Below are 17,857 nucleotides of genomic sequence, written 5' to 3' on the forward strand. Positions count from 1 at the left end.
TTACCGTTTTGCCCTTGAGTGGGCCACTATCTCACACGCACACTTGAGCCTTATACATTGAATCAAACATTTCTTTAGCCTTTTGGTGAGACCCTCAGCCGAACTTAGAGAGAGAGGAAGTGAGAGTCCTGAATTCATCTCAAGATTGCTTAGAATTTGAAGAGAATTGAAGAAATTGTTGAGGATATTGCATGTTTGAACTCCCTTCTTGAAATACAAGACTTAAGGTAGCTCCATTGTCTTCTTATTCATGTTTTAAGTTGAATCTTGCATGGTTCATGTCATGTTAATGGAGTTTAGAGCCAAAACATGGTTTAGATGTTGAATTGTAGCTTAATTGTTGCATGCATGTACATATATTGAAGTTTTGAGGTTGTAGTTCATAATGCCTCACATGCATGTCTATCTTTTGGTCATACTCCATGAGTTCATCTTGTTTTTGAAGGTTTGAGCTCTTTTGAAACAGCATCGAAGCTTTGAAAATGATTTAAGATCATGCATGTCATGTTTGAAGATTGTTCTTGAAAATGATTTGAAATTGGTTTGAAATTGGGTTTGAATTAAACACCCTTGGGCTTTGATTTTTCAAATTGAGTTTTGAACCATGTTTAACTATGAGTTTACATGTGTTTTCTGGAAATTTAGCCCAAGAGGTCGAGTTTTGATGCTTTTGAACTTGGTTTTGAGCTTGGAGGTGCAATCTGGGTTTTCCAGATTTCGCACTTCCGCTCGAGCGGGGGAAATGCCGCTCGAGCGTAGAATCCGAGCATCCAGCATCTCTCTGCACTGTTTTACTGTCCGCTCGAGCGGAGGATTGGGCGCTCGAGCGGAGTTTGTCTCAAGCTCGAGCGTGCGTCGAGCGGAGATTTCACCCATCCAGTACTTTTACAGTACGCTCGAGCGGGAAAGTTTACGCTCGAGCGTGTACCTTTGTTGCATGACCGCTCGAGCGGGGAAACCTACGCTCGAGCGGGACTCTGTTTTTCTGAAAATTCTGAAACTGTTTTCTGATCGCATCTTTGTATCCTCATCCCATTCTAGGCATTGTTAGGCCTAGTTTAAGACATCTTAATGAGGATATCGTTGTAGAACACGCCAAGGCAAATTAGGGATTGAGTTATGATATTTCCCAACTGTGTAGCTTAGTGTGTTCAATCTGTTAACTGTGTAGGGTTGGCGACTGGAGAGACACGCTCTAGCATACTGTAGCCCAGAACTCTGTGAGTAACAATTGTGTAAAGATATGTTCAACTGATATCTTTTGAATACTGAACTGAACTGTTTACTGCACTGGTATTACTGAATGAATGTATGTCCTTTATTTCTGAACTGTACTATGGCATCCTTAGTACCTACTGTTTACTGTTACTGTTACTGTTACAGAGATCTCTGTCGGTTCCCTCGTGGAACCACTACTGTTTACTGACTGATGGCCATCATTACTGTTCGGTCTTTTAAGACCTACTGTTACTGTTATGCTAATGGATGTACCACATATGACTGTTTACTGCACTGAACAACTGAAATACTGATTGAATTGAACTGTTTTCATTACTGTAAGGACATTCATTCTAAACCTCTCTACGCTTTATGTTATTCATTGGGCTTTAGCTCACTGCTCATATATATATGTAGGTGTACAGGCACCAGACCGCAGCTAGAGGCGTCAGGGTTACTCCAGTTTTGTCAAGCCAGCCTTTGTGCCTCACTGCGAGGTTCCGAGTTGCCATGCTATGGCTTGGGGGTGTTTTGTTTGTTTTTCCCTCTTCTGTACTGTTTTACAGTTCTGTATAGACCGAGTGTTACTGTACTGTTACATAGGGTTGAGTCCCTAGTCTGAATGATTGTAAATATTGTGTATACTGTTCTGTACTGTTTATGTATAAATGTATGAAAAGCCTTTTTGCATACAGACTGTCACAGCTCAATGGACACTATTTATTTACTGTATTGGCTTCCGCCAGGCCCTGTACTCTGTTTTACTGTATTACTGTTAAGCAGGCCTTCGGTAATCTCGAATTACTGGCCGGTTACGGTGCTAAACCCATAGGGCCGGGTTTGGGTCGTGACATGCATAATCCACTGTAGATCAATGAAACATTTCCTCTCATTGACTCATATTAGTATTGGGGTTTTTATTTTTGATTCCTTATTTGTTTGTGTAAGAGGGGCTAATTTGAGCCCACTAAATTATTTAGGCCCAATAGCCCAAGATTAGTGGGCCCGAATTTATCGCAAGTCCAAGAATCGGTGGGCCCAGATTGATCGCCATCAAACGGATTGAATCGCTCTAAGCCTCGAAAGGGTTCGGATCCACGAACCTAGAGACTTACTCAGGCTCGGACTCGAAAGGGTATTAGGCAAGCCTAGAGATCCGAGGCACTCGGACTCGAAAGGGTTCGGATCCACGAACCTAGAGGTCCGAAATACTTGGCTTCGAACGGATTCAGATGCAATCTAGAAGTCGCTCCGTTAATGAGTCCCAGAACACTTGCGGGCTCGGAGCTTTCCGGGATCTACGCACCAGAACCATGGACGTAATGGAGTTCGAACAAAAGACCCGATCCCGAGGACGGTGAGTGGAGATAAATTCACTCTTCGGTTAAACTAGCCTATACCCGGGTCGAGGTGGCACGACCTCGGGGGGTCCATGAGACTCGGCAATATTTTGCGGCAGGACGTCCTCTGGGACTACCCCTGACCCTTTGGGATGATTGGGGATCATTGGTTAGGTGTGGCTAAGAAGAAGGGTTCGCCGAGGGAATGATCTCCTCTTCGGGGTTTTCTCATCCTTGGAGAAGTCACCTCCTCGGAGAAGTCACCTCCTCGGAGAGGTCACTTCCTCGGACAAGGTGGTTAGAGAGAATATCCCCCATGTGCCTTGCACATGGGCTCCATCCTACATCATGAGGTGCCTATAAAAAGCACCCACCCATAGCTTTACAAGGGATGGATTTTGGAGATTTTTAACTCTTGGGAAAGAACTAATTTCCCTTCTCCATTATCAACCTTGAGAGTGAAAGTGGGAGATCAATGGGAGAGCCTTGCCATTATTCTATTCTCTAGCCATTTTGCCTTCTTCTTCACCCAATCTTTTATCTCCATCATCTCCTTTCTTTTGTGTTTCTTGAGTTGAGACCATTGAAGAATCTAAGCCTCTCATCATCTTCTAGAGAATTCAAAGTTGTTCTTCAAGGATCTTCGAAGATCTTCGAATTTTTCAACTCTTTTCTTGAACCCTCTCCTACAGTTTGAATAGGGATAAATTGTGATTATCAGTATAATTTAACTTTTATAATTATAATTTTTAATATTGAGTTTTGTAATTTTTTTTAAAGAAAAAAATTGTTTTAGCTGTTTTAGCTGATTTTGAGTTTCGTTTAGTACAAATTGCAACCTTAGTAGAGGAAATCAGTATAATTTTATATAGAAAATCTAATGTGGTTTTTTTTGTGGTCATATTTACCTATTTATTTTTTTACACATTTAAAAAAAAATTAAAAATTAATTTTTAATCAACTTTTCAAAATAATTTTATGTATATCCATTCTAAGGCCTCGTTTGGGAATAGGCTAATTTAGTAACTTTTTGGCTATTTGGCTAAAAAAGAAGATAAAGAAAACTTATATGTTTGGGATATTTTTTGGCTAATTACGAAAAGATGTGCAAAAAGTAGAGAGAAAAGAGAATCTTTGATTTTTTGGTATGAGTTGTGGCTTTTTGGTTAAAAGGGTAACTTTTTGACTAAAAAGGTAAGTTCCCAAACGGGGCCTAAATGTCCAAGTATGCTATGCAGTGGCGGAGGCACATAGGACCCAGGGGGTCACGTGCCCCTTGAGTTTTGGGATTTTATTTATTTATGTCTTTTAACATAAAGAAAGTATTTTAAATAAAAAAATTATAAAAATATTATTTAAAGTGAAATGTCAATGACATTTTTAAAATTATGAAAACAATAATAGTTATTTTGGTGGAAAATAAAGAGATTATGATAAGTCATATTATTATCTATGAAAATTTTAATATAATGGCGATATCTATCAATATTGACATGCAAACATAATTAATTTCAATGAAAATATGAAATTTATTAGACTGTTAGTTACATTTAATATGTAGAGTTTATCCTCCATGTATTTATTTCCATTCAAACTAAAATGACCACTATATAAATTATAATCAACACATCTTCAATTATAAAAAATAAATAAATAAATAAATTACAATAGGTCATAAATAATATCATAAGGAGTCATCAGTAACTATTACTTGATATATAGTTATAACCAAAATAACAATCACAAGAAGTTATAACTAAATTATAACTAACACTATATATTATAACTAAAGATCATGAAAATCATAATTGCGGCATATGATAAATACTTTTTGGTTGTATGTTTTATAGAATTTATCTACTAAAATATATCATTTCTATCTCAACTTATCTTCTTTTTTAATTTTTCAATCCACCTATAAAATGGTTACTCCCTAATATTTGCATAAAATTTAATCTCAAATTCTTTAATTTAAAATTTATATTTATCCAAATAAACTCTTAATATTTAAACTTAATAATATCTCATTATTATTTATTATAAAAAAAATTAATATTATTCTTAATTTATGTCTCCCTTCACTGAATTCCTACCTACGCTGCTCATGCTATGTAAATACTGCCCTCGTTTATAATTGCACTCCAGAGTTTATCATCTATTGCATTTAGCGAGTGATGACATGACTAATTTTTTGTACAAAAGAGAAAATGAATTGTATTTATTTATAAAAATAAAAGGACGAATAATACTAGCCTCAAAAAATTTCATCAAAGAATTGTTTTAAGTAAAAATTATAATTACAAGAACAACTTTTATTTTAATTTACTTATAAAATAGTAACGTGTAAAAATAATTATTTTAACGGGAGTCATTTAGACAACTCCCCTTAAATTATTTTAACTCTAGATAAATCCAATCATATAATAATAGTAAAATTTTTATACATTTGTGAACCTAATCAAATTAAGGGTTCGTTTGGTAATGACTTTTTTAATTAATTTTTTGATTTTTTTGATTTTTTTAACTTGAATTTTTTTTGTTTGTTTGGTTTTCATATTTGGTTTTTTTATTTTTTTTTATTTTGGAATGACAATTTTTTTATTATTTTTTTGTGATTTTTTTTTTATTATTATTATATATATATTTTTTAGCCCCAGTAGAAAACCAAACGAGCACTAATCAATTGGGGGGCAACTTGATTGCCTATAAAATTTATTTATTTTTGTGCGTGGACTTTTTAGGTTGGTGGGAACCATGAGGTGATCATTACAGCACACTGTACCTTGTTTTTTTTTGTTTTTCTAATATTTCGTTCTACATGGAGAAATTATTTTTGAAATTTTAGGTCACCATGTTATTAAAGTATCTCCAACGGTTCACTAAATTTTTTATTAAATTTGAGTAAAAAAAAGATCATTTTCTCAATCTGATACAGACTGCTCCAATAGTTGTCATCAAAACAGGAGTCAACCGGTTGGTCGACCGGTTAGTGTATTTTTTTTTTTTTTTACCTCTTTGAACCTTTTGACCAGTTTGAACCAACCTATTTGCAAGGGAGCCGGTCGACCGGTTGGTCAACCAGCCGGTCGACCGGCTGGTTGACCGGTTAGTCTCCCCCAACGGTCACGCACAGTAAATTGATGAAATCTTCTCCCTGTTCTCACTTTGATGAAAAATTTGGTGAATTCTCTTTTTGATACCATTTTGATGAAACCATTAGAGTTGCAAAAAGTAACTTTTTTACCAAATTTTAAATCTGATGCAAGGTTTGGTGAAACGTTAGAGATGGTCTTACTGACTATTCTTGATCTCTTATCTAAAATAAAATAAGACACAAATTCTCAGTTTATAAGTTAATTTATTATTTTATAAAAAGTTAATTCTTTTAACATTTTTTTAAAATTTTGTGATCTAATTTAATCTTTCGACAAAAACAATAACAACCAGCTGATAATTAATTTATTTGAATAACTTGAATAATTTATAAGCTAGCTTATAAGTCCTGTAAACTAAAAATTATGTGGTGATCCAAAGCTATAAAATATTTCTTTTAGCCTTTGTTTGGGAACTTGGTTTGGGCTAAAATAGCCACAAAAAACAAAATAGGCTATTTTAGCCACAAAAAACAAAACATCAAATCCAACCCATAATCATTACAATCCTCTCTCACAAAAAAAGTCAAAAAAGTCAAAAAGCCAAAAAGCCCTTCCCAAATCAGGCTAAAATAGCCCAGGCTAAAATAGCCAAAAAGTCAAAAAGCCAACCCACTTCCCAAACGGAGGCTTAAACTGTGATTTACTTTCTTTTCTATATATATACGTGTGGATGTGCATGTATGAGAGTGGAGTTAGTGAGTAAGGGCTTCCATTAGTATCAGAAAAATAAATTAAAAAAGATATATATTAATTATAATATTAAAAAAATTTATAAAAACATTCCACCTAAGTTTTTATGATTGATTACGAGAAATATTAAAAAAATAATATTATTTATAAGTAGTATATCATAGATAATATAAAAAAAATAGATATAGGTCTTAAAATAAATTATATAATGATAAATTATTTTTTTTATACAAAATTTGATTAAAAATTCAATATAATGGTCATACCATATCATCATTAGTATATGATATCACCAACTAATAGTAAATAAACATATAAACAGTGAACCTCACATGTCAAATATAACTAACAATCCAATAAATATAATGTTTTTATAGTAAGATTATTTATATTTACATGTCAATAATAATGACATTATAGTTATATTCAAAAAATTTCATAGATAATATGCTTTATCGTAGTCTCTTCATTTTCAATCAAAACAATCATTATTGTTTTTATAATTTTTAAAATGTGATTGACATTTCGCTCTAATAATATTTTTGTAATTTTTTTATTTAAAATATTTTCTTTATGTTTACGAAATAAAAAAAATCCCAAAATCCCTCCGCCTCTGTTCATTAGGGTTTGCTTTGCATCAAGAAGACAAACATCTAAAGTTGCCCTTCAAATGTATTTATAATAAATTTTAAGGGTATATTTGTAATTGACTCTTAACTTAAAAGGACAAATTATTGATGTTTACTTTAAAAAAAAGATTAAATAAATTATTTATACTATTAATAAAGGGAGCATCTTAGTTTGTGTCTTGAAATCATCTTTTAGTTTAATGTCAAGTGTATCCTCCATTTTAATGTCAAGTGTCTATTTTGTTAATAAAAAAAATCATTAGATAAATAATGGGCATAAGACTTGAACTATGGATAAATAATATAATGATTTTTTTTTATCACTTGAATCAAACACAATGTATAATAAATATTTTATTTTATTTTATTTATTTAAATTATATATGTATTGCGTGTGCCAACTGTTACTTCACCATTAAAAGATACACAGTCTTTTTTATCCAAATTTTATATTAAAAGCAAAGGTGTTTTGTCAAAATTTAAACAAAATTGAAAGGAAAGTTTGGACGAAAAGACACAAACTAAATAAATTAAAAATTAAATTGACACAATTAAAATATTAGTAACTAAAAGAACATAAAATATACATTTTATGTCATTTTAGATCAACAATGTATTTAACTTAGTTCAAAAAAAAATGTACTTAACATTATAAAAAATAAAAAAATAATATAAATTGCAATAGGAAAATAAAAAGAAAAGGAGTTAAACAAAATTGAAACGAAAATTTGGACGAAAAGACACAAACTAAATAAATTAAAAATTAAATTGACATAATTGAAATATTAGTAACTAAAAAAACATAAAATATACATTTTATATCATTTTAGATCAACAATGTATTTAACTTAGTTCCAAAAAAAAAAAACAATGTACTTAACATTATAAAAAATAAAAAATAATATAAATTGCAATAGGAAAATAAAAAGAAAAGGAGTTAAAAAAAATTGAAACGAAAATTTGGACGAAAAGACACAAACTAAATAAATTAAAAATTAAATTGACATAATTGAAATATTAGTAACTAAAAGAACATAAAATATACATTTTATATCATTTTAGATCAACAATGTATTTAACTCAGTTCCAAAAAAAAAAAAACAATGTACTTAACATTATAAAAAATAAAAAATAATATAAATTGCAATAGGAAAATAAAAAGAAAAGGAGTTATAGGGTATGTTTGGTTTGTGTTTGAGAGATGTGTTTTAGAGATAAAAAGTACGAAAACATGTTTGGTTTAGTTTTTTTTAAAAGATGTTTTGGAAAATTATTTTAAGATAGAGTTTTGGAAAAAGTGATTGATTTGATATGTGTGAGAGAGAGATTTGTTTGGAAAACTTGTTTGGTTTACAAGTTTTGAGAAATTTTTTTGGGAAAATTTGTTTGGTTTGATTATTTTTGAAAACTTATTTGTAGAGAAAATTTCCCAAAATTTTTTCAGAAAATCAAACCAAACGAGCCCATAATTTACCTTTTTTTTTTTTTTTTTTTGTAATTTGATATAGGCTGTGGGTCCCAATCTGGGTAATGTTAAACTGTCGGTGGTCACAGTGTGCGGTGATGATTAATTGTTGGCATGTTGGGGAGCGCAAGTCCACATGAATTTTATATAAAGCATTTTTATATAAAGCATTAAATATCAACCAAAAAGAAACCCGAAAAAAAAAAAAAAAAAAAGATTGTTTGGGATGACCTAAATAAGTGTATTTTTTATTTTTTTATAAAAAAATGTATAGAAAATAGAAAAGTGATGTGATAAAAAAAAAATAAAAAAGATGGATTATGTGAGACATGCCAAACTTGGCCTAAATATATATATATATATATATTATTAAAAATAATATTTTTCTCATATTTAGGTGATATATTATAAGGTTTATTTTTTTAAAAAAAGTCAAATCAACATATATTTTCTTAATTATATATAAAATTCTACATAAACTCAAAATTAATTTAAATTATATTAATTTTACCTATTTTATATAGACTTTATTTGACAAATATTTCTTTTCCATATATTTTTCATAGTAAATTGAGATAATATACAAACCCAATAACAATTTTGCATTTTATGTTTTTCTTCTTAATTCTTTCAAGAGTATTTAGATTTTTTTTAATACTAAATTGCCTCCTTTTTTTTCTTTCTTATTTTCCCGTACATTTTTATATATGAATTTGTCTTTTAAATTTTATAGTAATTCTATGTATGAAATTATATTTCATTTCCTATATTATTTTATATAATCACAGCTCACAGGACGAAAAACCTGCACAATAATGTATTTTCTAATAACCTCTGAAGTTTGGATTTACTGTTTGAATTACTTTTTCAATGGTTAAACAGTAAATTTTTTTATGTTTTGACATTATACTACACACTGAGATGTATTTATCGTTTAGATGTTTTTATTATTTTTTATTTTTAGGTTTAGATGTTATTATGTGGTTTTTTCTTGGTTAATCATTGTTAAATTTCTTTTATATAGTTGATATTTTAATTTAATTAAGAGTGTTTATTTAATAATATTATAATTTAATATATATATATATATATATATATCATATAAAATCATTATATGATAATTCAAGTTCAACATATTTATATTTAATTTTTTAAGTAAATTTTATATAATTCCTATTTCTACATAATTTTATTTTCCAAATGAATAAAAAAGAAAATTAAATAGTTAGAATTACTTTTAATTTTATGTTACTAAATTCTTCTTATAATTTAACTATTATTTTTAATACCAAAATGAGTATTTATTTTACTATTTTATAATTTAATATATATCATACAAAATTATTATATGATAATTACACTTTTAAAATACGATAGAACTAAAATTATTAAAATATACAAATAATTTAACTAAAATTAATACATATAAGTATTCAAGTAACAAATTTATTGAACAATAGCGCCAATATTATCAAAATAAATACTATTAAAATAATACTTTAATTTTAATTTTAATTTTTATTCTTTTATAACACACGTTGTACCATCAAATATTTTAAAAAATAAATCAACTGCTAATTTTTTAATTTTCAAATATTTTTTGTTTATGAATTTTGTTAACATATGCTTCAGAGAATATGTCAAGAAATTTAAAAGAATTATACATTTTACACAAAAAAAAAAAAAAAAAAAAAGGTACAACAAAAAATGTACATCTTTTATAAAGTTTTTTTGAACATGTTCTCTATGGTCCTGCATTAACAAGAACTTTCATCTATTTTAAAAATTTCGTAATCTTTTCATAATTTTTAAAATATTTTTTTACACAAATTACAATATTAAGTGAACATTTTGGATCTCAAAATTTATTAAATTATACTATAGTTTTCCAAAATTAAATATTTATTCTTTGACCCCACATTACACAATTTTTAGACGTACCACTACTTGTTAGGTATTTGGTCCCTACGAATTCTACTAGAAAACAACAAACTGAAATTTTTTTTTTGTTTTTTCTTCCCCTTTCTTCTTTCACTCATTTGCTATGATTATTTACGTATTTATACAAGTATGTCTAAAATTGGGCTTTAGAATGGTGTAAGCAATGCTTAGGTCAATAAAATTAGCAAGAAGGGCCAGAGATGTTTAACATTTTAAACTATATATTTCTCTAAGATTTTATTTTAAAAATATTAACAATGGTAAAGGATACAATTATAATAGTGATTTCATCATAGATCCTAGATCCAGATCACACATCGGGTAAAGTGAGCATATTACTTGGAAAGAGAGATGCCAACAGTAATAATAAAGATTCTCACAAAACATAATCTTCAAAATTTCTAAAATAATCTGAATTATTCATGTCATTGTCAGATACAATTCTAAAAAAAATTCAAACACATTAATGATCAATACATCAGTGAGTCATGGGGGTTTTCTTTTTTGAGCGTCCCAAACATTTTTCTTTTACTATTCAAACAACATCTATTTTAAAAGAATTGGTATGTTGTTGATTCTCCTGCACACCTATGAGAATTGTTTTGTATTTGTTTACTTTTTGGAGTGACTCACGGTTCTCTCTTGCTGTGAGTTGGGAGGCCAAGAACATGTATGCATGTACAAACATAGTTAAACACTTGTCTCTCGAAGTCAAAAGGCCATCAAATATTTTAATACATACCACTTAACAATCAAGCAATTACTTAGTTTAGTTATATTTTTCATTTGAGCCAATTTGTTTAAAAGAGGTAATTAATGAGTTGCAACTTGTTAGAACTAGATAACAACTCAAAGTGAACTAGAACAATTATGGGTAAAAAACTGAATAAATGTGACATAAAGAAAATAAAAACCATTCCATTCATATTATTTCTCAACAATATTTGCCTAGTAGCCAACAACTTAAGTTGGCTTTCTCTATCAATTTGAGAGCTCATTTGAGGGTTGTTGAAGCGTTTAGAAATTTGAGTAACTGTTTTTTTTTTTTCCTTATTTTTTTGAGTAAAAAATTGACTTTTTAATTTTTTTTAACTTATGATAAATAATTATTTTGATTTATTTAGCTAAAAAAATAATAATTTTCAAAGCATCCCAAACAATTCCAAATGTAATTTAGTTAGATCAGGAGTTTCACATTTCATTAATGGATCAAAATTTTAAGTCGGAAAATGTCTTGTAGCTCAAATTTTGTGGCTCAAAAGTGGCTCAAATGGCCAAAACGACGTCGTTTTGGCCATTTTTATGTTGTTCTGTACTCAAAACGACGTCGTTTTGGCCATTTAAGCCACTTTTGAGCCACAAAATTTGAGTTACGTAGCATTGTCGTTTTAAGTCTTACCATAAGTTTAGGCTACGACTTCCATAATTCAATTGAATGCATTTCACTAACAAGTCAGAGTTTCAAGTTTTACCACAAGTTTATATTACAATTTTCGATTTACACACCGGAAAAAACAAAACAAAAAAAAACTCTATTAACCTTTCAGTTTAATTCTTGGTGGGTTGGTGAGTGTTTGGTGAGGGGTTTACCAAAAACCCAAAATTCATAATATATCTCTGTATAGTTCGTACCTTAATATTAATTATTCCTTGATTGTTTTATATTGTTTATGAAGAGTAAATTACATATTAGTCAATATGAAAGTGGAAAACCTTTGGGTTTTGGATTTTATTAGATCTCACCATTCCTACCCGTGATTGAAATATGCACCCACCCACCCAAAATAGACTACTAAAAGGGGTGAAGTGGTGGGAAGGAAGTGTCATTGTCTTCTGGGGTTGGTGTGTCCCAATTTACTAAATTACCCTTCAACAACCCACGTACCAACCCACAGGTTACTTTTCTAAGCCTACTATTTCGCACCATTTACCTACTCCAACAATGACGTGGTCAGCACATAGTGAGGATATCATTCTCTGAACAAAAGGGCAGAAAAAAAAAAAAAAAAAAAGGGGACAAATGTTGATCACATTAGGTGGTGCATGCTTACATATTGACACTTAAAAGTTTGGTAGCTTGTTAAAATAGAAAAATATTTTAAAAGAAAAATAGATTACTTCCTTGACCATGAGTGAGTAAGCTTGTTAATGAACATCATGGATTTCTAATTTGTCACTATGGTTATACTTAAATTTTTACTTTTTTAGCCAATTAGCCAAAAAAATTATTAAATTAGTCAAAAAGTCAACAACTCATACAAAAAAGTCAAAGATTCTCTTTTCTCTCTACTTTTTGCACATCTTTTCGTAATTAACCAAAAAATCATACCAAACATACAAGTTTTTTTTACCTATATTTTTAACCAAATAGCCAAAAAATTACTAAATTAGCCTGTTCCCAAACGAGGCCTTAGTTTTTATGATTATAGTTGGCTCAAGCTGTGCTCATGTGTTCATAAACTTATTTAAATTGGTGTCTATGTTTACTGAAATTTTAATGCTAAAATGTTTAGAATAGTATAACAGTCAAATCTTTATCAAGCAACAATGGTTTGCTTCACCTTAAAATTAGACAACAGTTTTCCTTAAATTAATGCCAAATCCTCTGTGAAATCTTTGTCAAGCAACAGTGGTTGTTGCTTTATTTAGGATGCCAACAATACTAAACATGTTTATAATTATATATTTTTAACATCAAACTTTAAGACTACGCTTATTACAAAAAAAAAAAAAAAAGTTAGGGATTATGAAATTTTTTTCATGAAAATAACCATGAATGATTTGTGACCCTTGAATTACCTTGATTAATGTGTGGTACTTTATTTTAAGTGTAATCCAAGAATCATAAATCTTTCATGATCATTTTCATGAAAAAAATTTCATAATACCTAGCATTGCTCATTATAAAAGTAGGATTAGACAGTAATATATAATTTATTGGGATAATCGATCGGATTATATATATATATATATATGCATCATATAACTAAATTTGTCTAATAAGATTGCTTGTGTTATTTTTTATCAAAATGATATATAAGATGAAATCAATTATTTATTGTTAGATGTTGTGCCAGATATATTTCGACAACAAACCTTGTCTAAAAAAAAAAAACCAAATAATAATGAATTTTATTATACAGCATTTTTTTTTTGGGCTAAATAAGCTTGACCATTTTTGTGTTTTTTAATACAGAACGTGGGATTAAATACACCACCCACTCACAATAAGGTTGTAAAAGGCAAACTCATTGACTTTATTTAATTTTTTTTTATTAAGGTAAGAAGGTAAGAACTTGAGAGGTTACAATTAAACTGGTGGAGTGACTTTTTAGTAGTGTTTTGTTGTGAAACGATAGAGATTTATAGTTTTTATTTTTAAATTTATCTATAATTACGTGATAATAGAATTTTGGGGGAGTGACTTTGTAATAATGCTTTGGTGCAGAATGATAAAGATTGATAATTTTTATTTTTAAATTTATGTTTAATAACGTGGCAATAGAATTGAGTTTCATATAATTAAATTTGTAATAAATTAAAATTTGGCAAGTAACATGTCATGTTATTGTCGGTAAAATTAGAAAAACACACTACAAAAAAAAGTGTTTTTTGCGACGGCATTTTGCCGTCGCAAATGCCCCATACGCCGTCGCTAATACTTTTTGCGACGGTAATTTGATTTTTTGCGATGGCAAGTAGGGGTCACGACAAAGGGGGTTGCAAAAGGGTTTTAGCGACGGTAAGTGCCGTCGCCATTGTTTTTTGCGACGGAAGAGTGCCTTTTTTTGCGACGGCAATTTTCTATCGCCAATAAGTGAAGAAAACCTGAATTTTTGCGATGGTACAATATTTCCGTCACTAAAATGGGCTTTTTGAGACGACAAGAGTACCGTCGCTAAAAGAGTCGTAGCTGATAACTATTGGCCACGGCAATCTGAGCCGTCGCTAAAGGTTTATTTTTCAATTACATTTCATAGCTTTTGCAACAGTATGGGTGCCGTCGCAAAAGCCTCGTACAATTTTTTTTGCGACGGGTGGTATGCCGTCTCAAAAAAAAAAAAAAAACCTGTTGAGAAATTATTAAAAAAATTAAAATAACCTGCATTAAATGAAAAATAACAATAAAAAAATTCAAAAATTACATAATAATATAAATACATACATAAACAAAAGTTGACAAATAATGAAAATTCATAATGTTGTTCCATTCATAACAATACATAAATAAAAATTCATAATAATAAAAATTATGCCACTACATAATGTCGCATAATACATACATAATGTTGTTCACAAATTTAAATAACATAAATCAAAATCAAAATCAAAAGTTTTCGTCTCGATTCTTTCGTGGGTTACAAAAACAAAAGTTGGTCATAATCTTTATACGCCCGCATTCCACAAGAAGCAAACTGCTACTCAGGAAATATCTGAAAAAAACAAGATAAAAATAATTAATGACCATATAATGGTGTTAATATTTTAATTACAGAAAAATATAAAAAAAAATGACTACTATATAATTAGAAAGATAATTTAGTAAATAAATTTGACTAGACCGAAATCCGACTCTAACTCCCAAACTGGGAACTCGATTCGAGCCCCGTCTTCTCCCACAAGTCTATCGTGCCTAGGTGGTCGTGTGTGCCAAGTTTCGTGCTAAACCGACGTCGTTTGGTGATTTTGGGGCATTAACGCCTCGAATTCAAGTTTCTTAAGGAAGTAGTTTGTCTAAAGTGAAATCCGGCTCTAACTCCCAAACCGGAAACCCGATTCAAGCCCCGTCTTCTCCCACAAGTCTCTCGTGCCTAAACGGTCATGTGTGCCAAGTTTCGTGCTAAACCGATGCCGTTTGGTGATTTTGGGGCGTTAACACCTCGAATTCAAGTGTCTTAAGGAACTAGTTTGCCTAAAGTGAAATCCGGCTCTAACTCCCAAACCGGGAACCCGATTCGAGCCCCGTCTTCTCCCACAAGTCTCTCGTGCCTAGGCGGTCGTGTGTGCCAAGTTTCGTACTAAACCGACGCCGTTTGGTGATTTTGGGGCGTTAACACCTCGAATTCAAGTTTCTTAAGGAACTAATTTGCCTAAAGTGAAATCCGACTCCAACTCCCAAACCGGAAACCCGATCCGAGCCCCGTCTTCTCCCACAAGTCTCTCGTGCCTAGGAGGTCGTGTGTGCCAAGTTTCGTGCTAAACCGACGCGGTTTGGTGATTTTGGGGCCTTAACTCCTCGAATTCAAGTTTCTTAAGGAACTAATTTACCTAAAGTGAAATCCGACTCTAACTCCCAAACCAGGAATCCGATTCGAGCCCCGTCTTCTCCCACAAGTCTCTCGTGCTTAGGCAGTCGTGTGTGCCAAGTTTCGTGCTAAACCGACGCCGTTTGGTGATTTTGGGGCGTTAACACATCGAATTCAAGTTTCTTAAGGAACTAGTTTGCTTAAAGTGAAATTCGGCTCTAACTCCCAAACCGGGAACCCGATTTGAGCCCCGTCTTCTCCCACAAGTCTCTCATGCCTAGGAGGTCGTGTGTGCCAAGTTTTGTGCTAAACCAACGCGGTTTGGTGATTTTGGGGCCTTAACTCCTCGAAGTCAAGTTTCTTAAGGAACTAATTTGCCTAAAATGAAATTCGACTCTAACTCCCAAACCAGGAACCCGATTCGAGCCCCATCTTCTCCCACAAGTCTCTCGTGCCTAGGCGGTCGTGTGTGCCAAGTTTTGTGCTAAACCGACGCCGTTTGGTAATTTTGGGGCGTTAACACCTCGAATTCAAGTTTCTTAAGGAACTAGTTTGCTTAAAGTGAAATCCGGCTCTAACTCCCAAACCGGGAACCCGATTCGAGCCCTGTCTTCTCACACAAGTCTCTCGTGCCTAGGTGGTCGTGTGTGCCAAGTTTCGTGCTAAACCGACGCCGTTTGGTGATTTTGGGGCGTTAACACCTCGAATTCAAGTTTCTTAAGGAACTAATTTGCCTAAAGTGAAATCCGACTCTAACTCCCAAACCGGGAACCCGATTCGAGCCCCGTCTTCTCCCACAAGTCTCTCGTGCCTAGGCGGTCGTGTGTGCCAAGTTTCGTGCTAAACCGACACCATTTGATGATTTTGGGACATTAACTCCTCGAATTCAAGTTTCTTAAGGAACTAGTTTGCCCAAAGTGAAATCCGACTCTAACTCCCAAACCGGGAACCCGATTCGAGCCCCGTCTTCTCCTACAAGTCTCTCTTGCCTAGGCGGTCGTGCGTACCACGTTTCGTGCTAAACCAACGTCGTTTGGTGATTTTGGGGCCTTAACTCCTCGAATTCAAGTTTCTTAAGGAACTAGTTTGCCCAAAGTGAAATCCGACTCTAACTCCCAAACTGGGAACCCGATTCGAGCCCCATCTTCTCCCACAAGTCTCTCGTGCCTAGGTGGTCGTGTGCGCCAAGTTTCGTGCTAAATTCGGCTCTAACTAGTCCCGTCTTCTCCCACAAGTCTCTTAACTTAGAATGTAAAGAATGCAAAGATACATTTTATACCTGATCTTCTGGTGGTGGTGTATATGGATTCTCGTCTTCTGCAGATTCCCTAAATGCCCGGTGGCCACTCGATGCATCAGGAACCTATGTTAATTAATTCATAATGTGTTAATCATATTCGAATTTTATACATAATCTTGAGTGAAAATTGAACTATCAAACAATTTAATTTATATGGAACCTGTCTGTTGGGATCCACACTCGCCCCCTGTGACACAAGGGCCATCATCTCAGCTCTCATCTGCTGTAAATGTGTTGAGAACTCTGCTCGTAGCTCCTCCCTCAACTCATCCCTTAGCTCTGCACGAACCTGCTGCGTGATCTGATCAATAGTCGATGGCTGAGGTGTTGACTGTGATGGCCCAGCACCATCTTTATACACCGCTCTCCGAGGCATAATTCTCCCGTATGTGCGACAATATCCATGTCCGTCATGACTTATCAACTCATGGAAAATGGCATTCCTAGCCTCCAAAGTCCGACCATCCTCAGGTAGCATAGAGAGTTGACGATTAAACTCATCCTGTATTGAATAAGACATACAAGTATATGTTAAATTAAGATGGTTGACACACAAAAAATAAACTTTAAATACAATCAAAGGTGTTTGGAAACTACCAAGGTCTGGATAACATCTGGGTCATCTACTCTACGTGTCATAAGCCAAACATTCATCTTATCAGTAGACTCCCCCTTACTGGTCATCAACATTTTTTTAGAAATATGAAAACTAGAATCCAAATAATTTGCAAATATACAATGTTTATTTATATACAAAAATAAAACAATAAAATGTAAACCTCATGCCGGATCTGAGAGAAAGTAGTACACCCTGTGGTATGAGCTATGCCGTGAGCTCGCCGATTTTTAGCGTTCCTACTTGTAATTTTCTAT

The sequence above is a fragment of the Camellia sinensis genome, chromosome 6, assembly GCF_055761805.1.
Source record: "Camellia sinensis isolate YWXY chromosome 6, ASM5576180v1, whole genome shotgun sequence".
Taxonomy (NCBI): domain Eukaryota; kingdom Viridiplantae; phylum Streptophyta; class Magnoliopsida; order Ericales; family Theaceae; genus Camellia; species Camellia sinensis.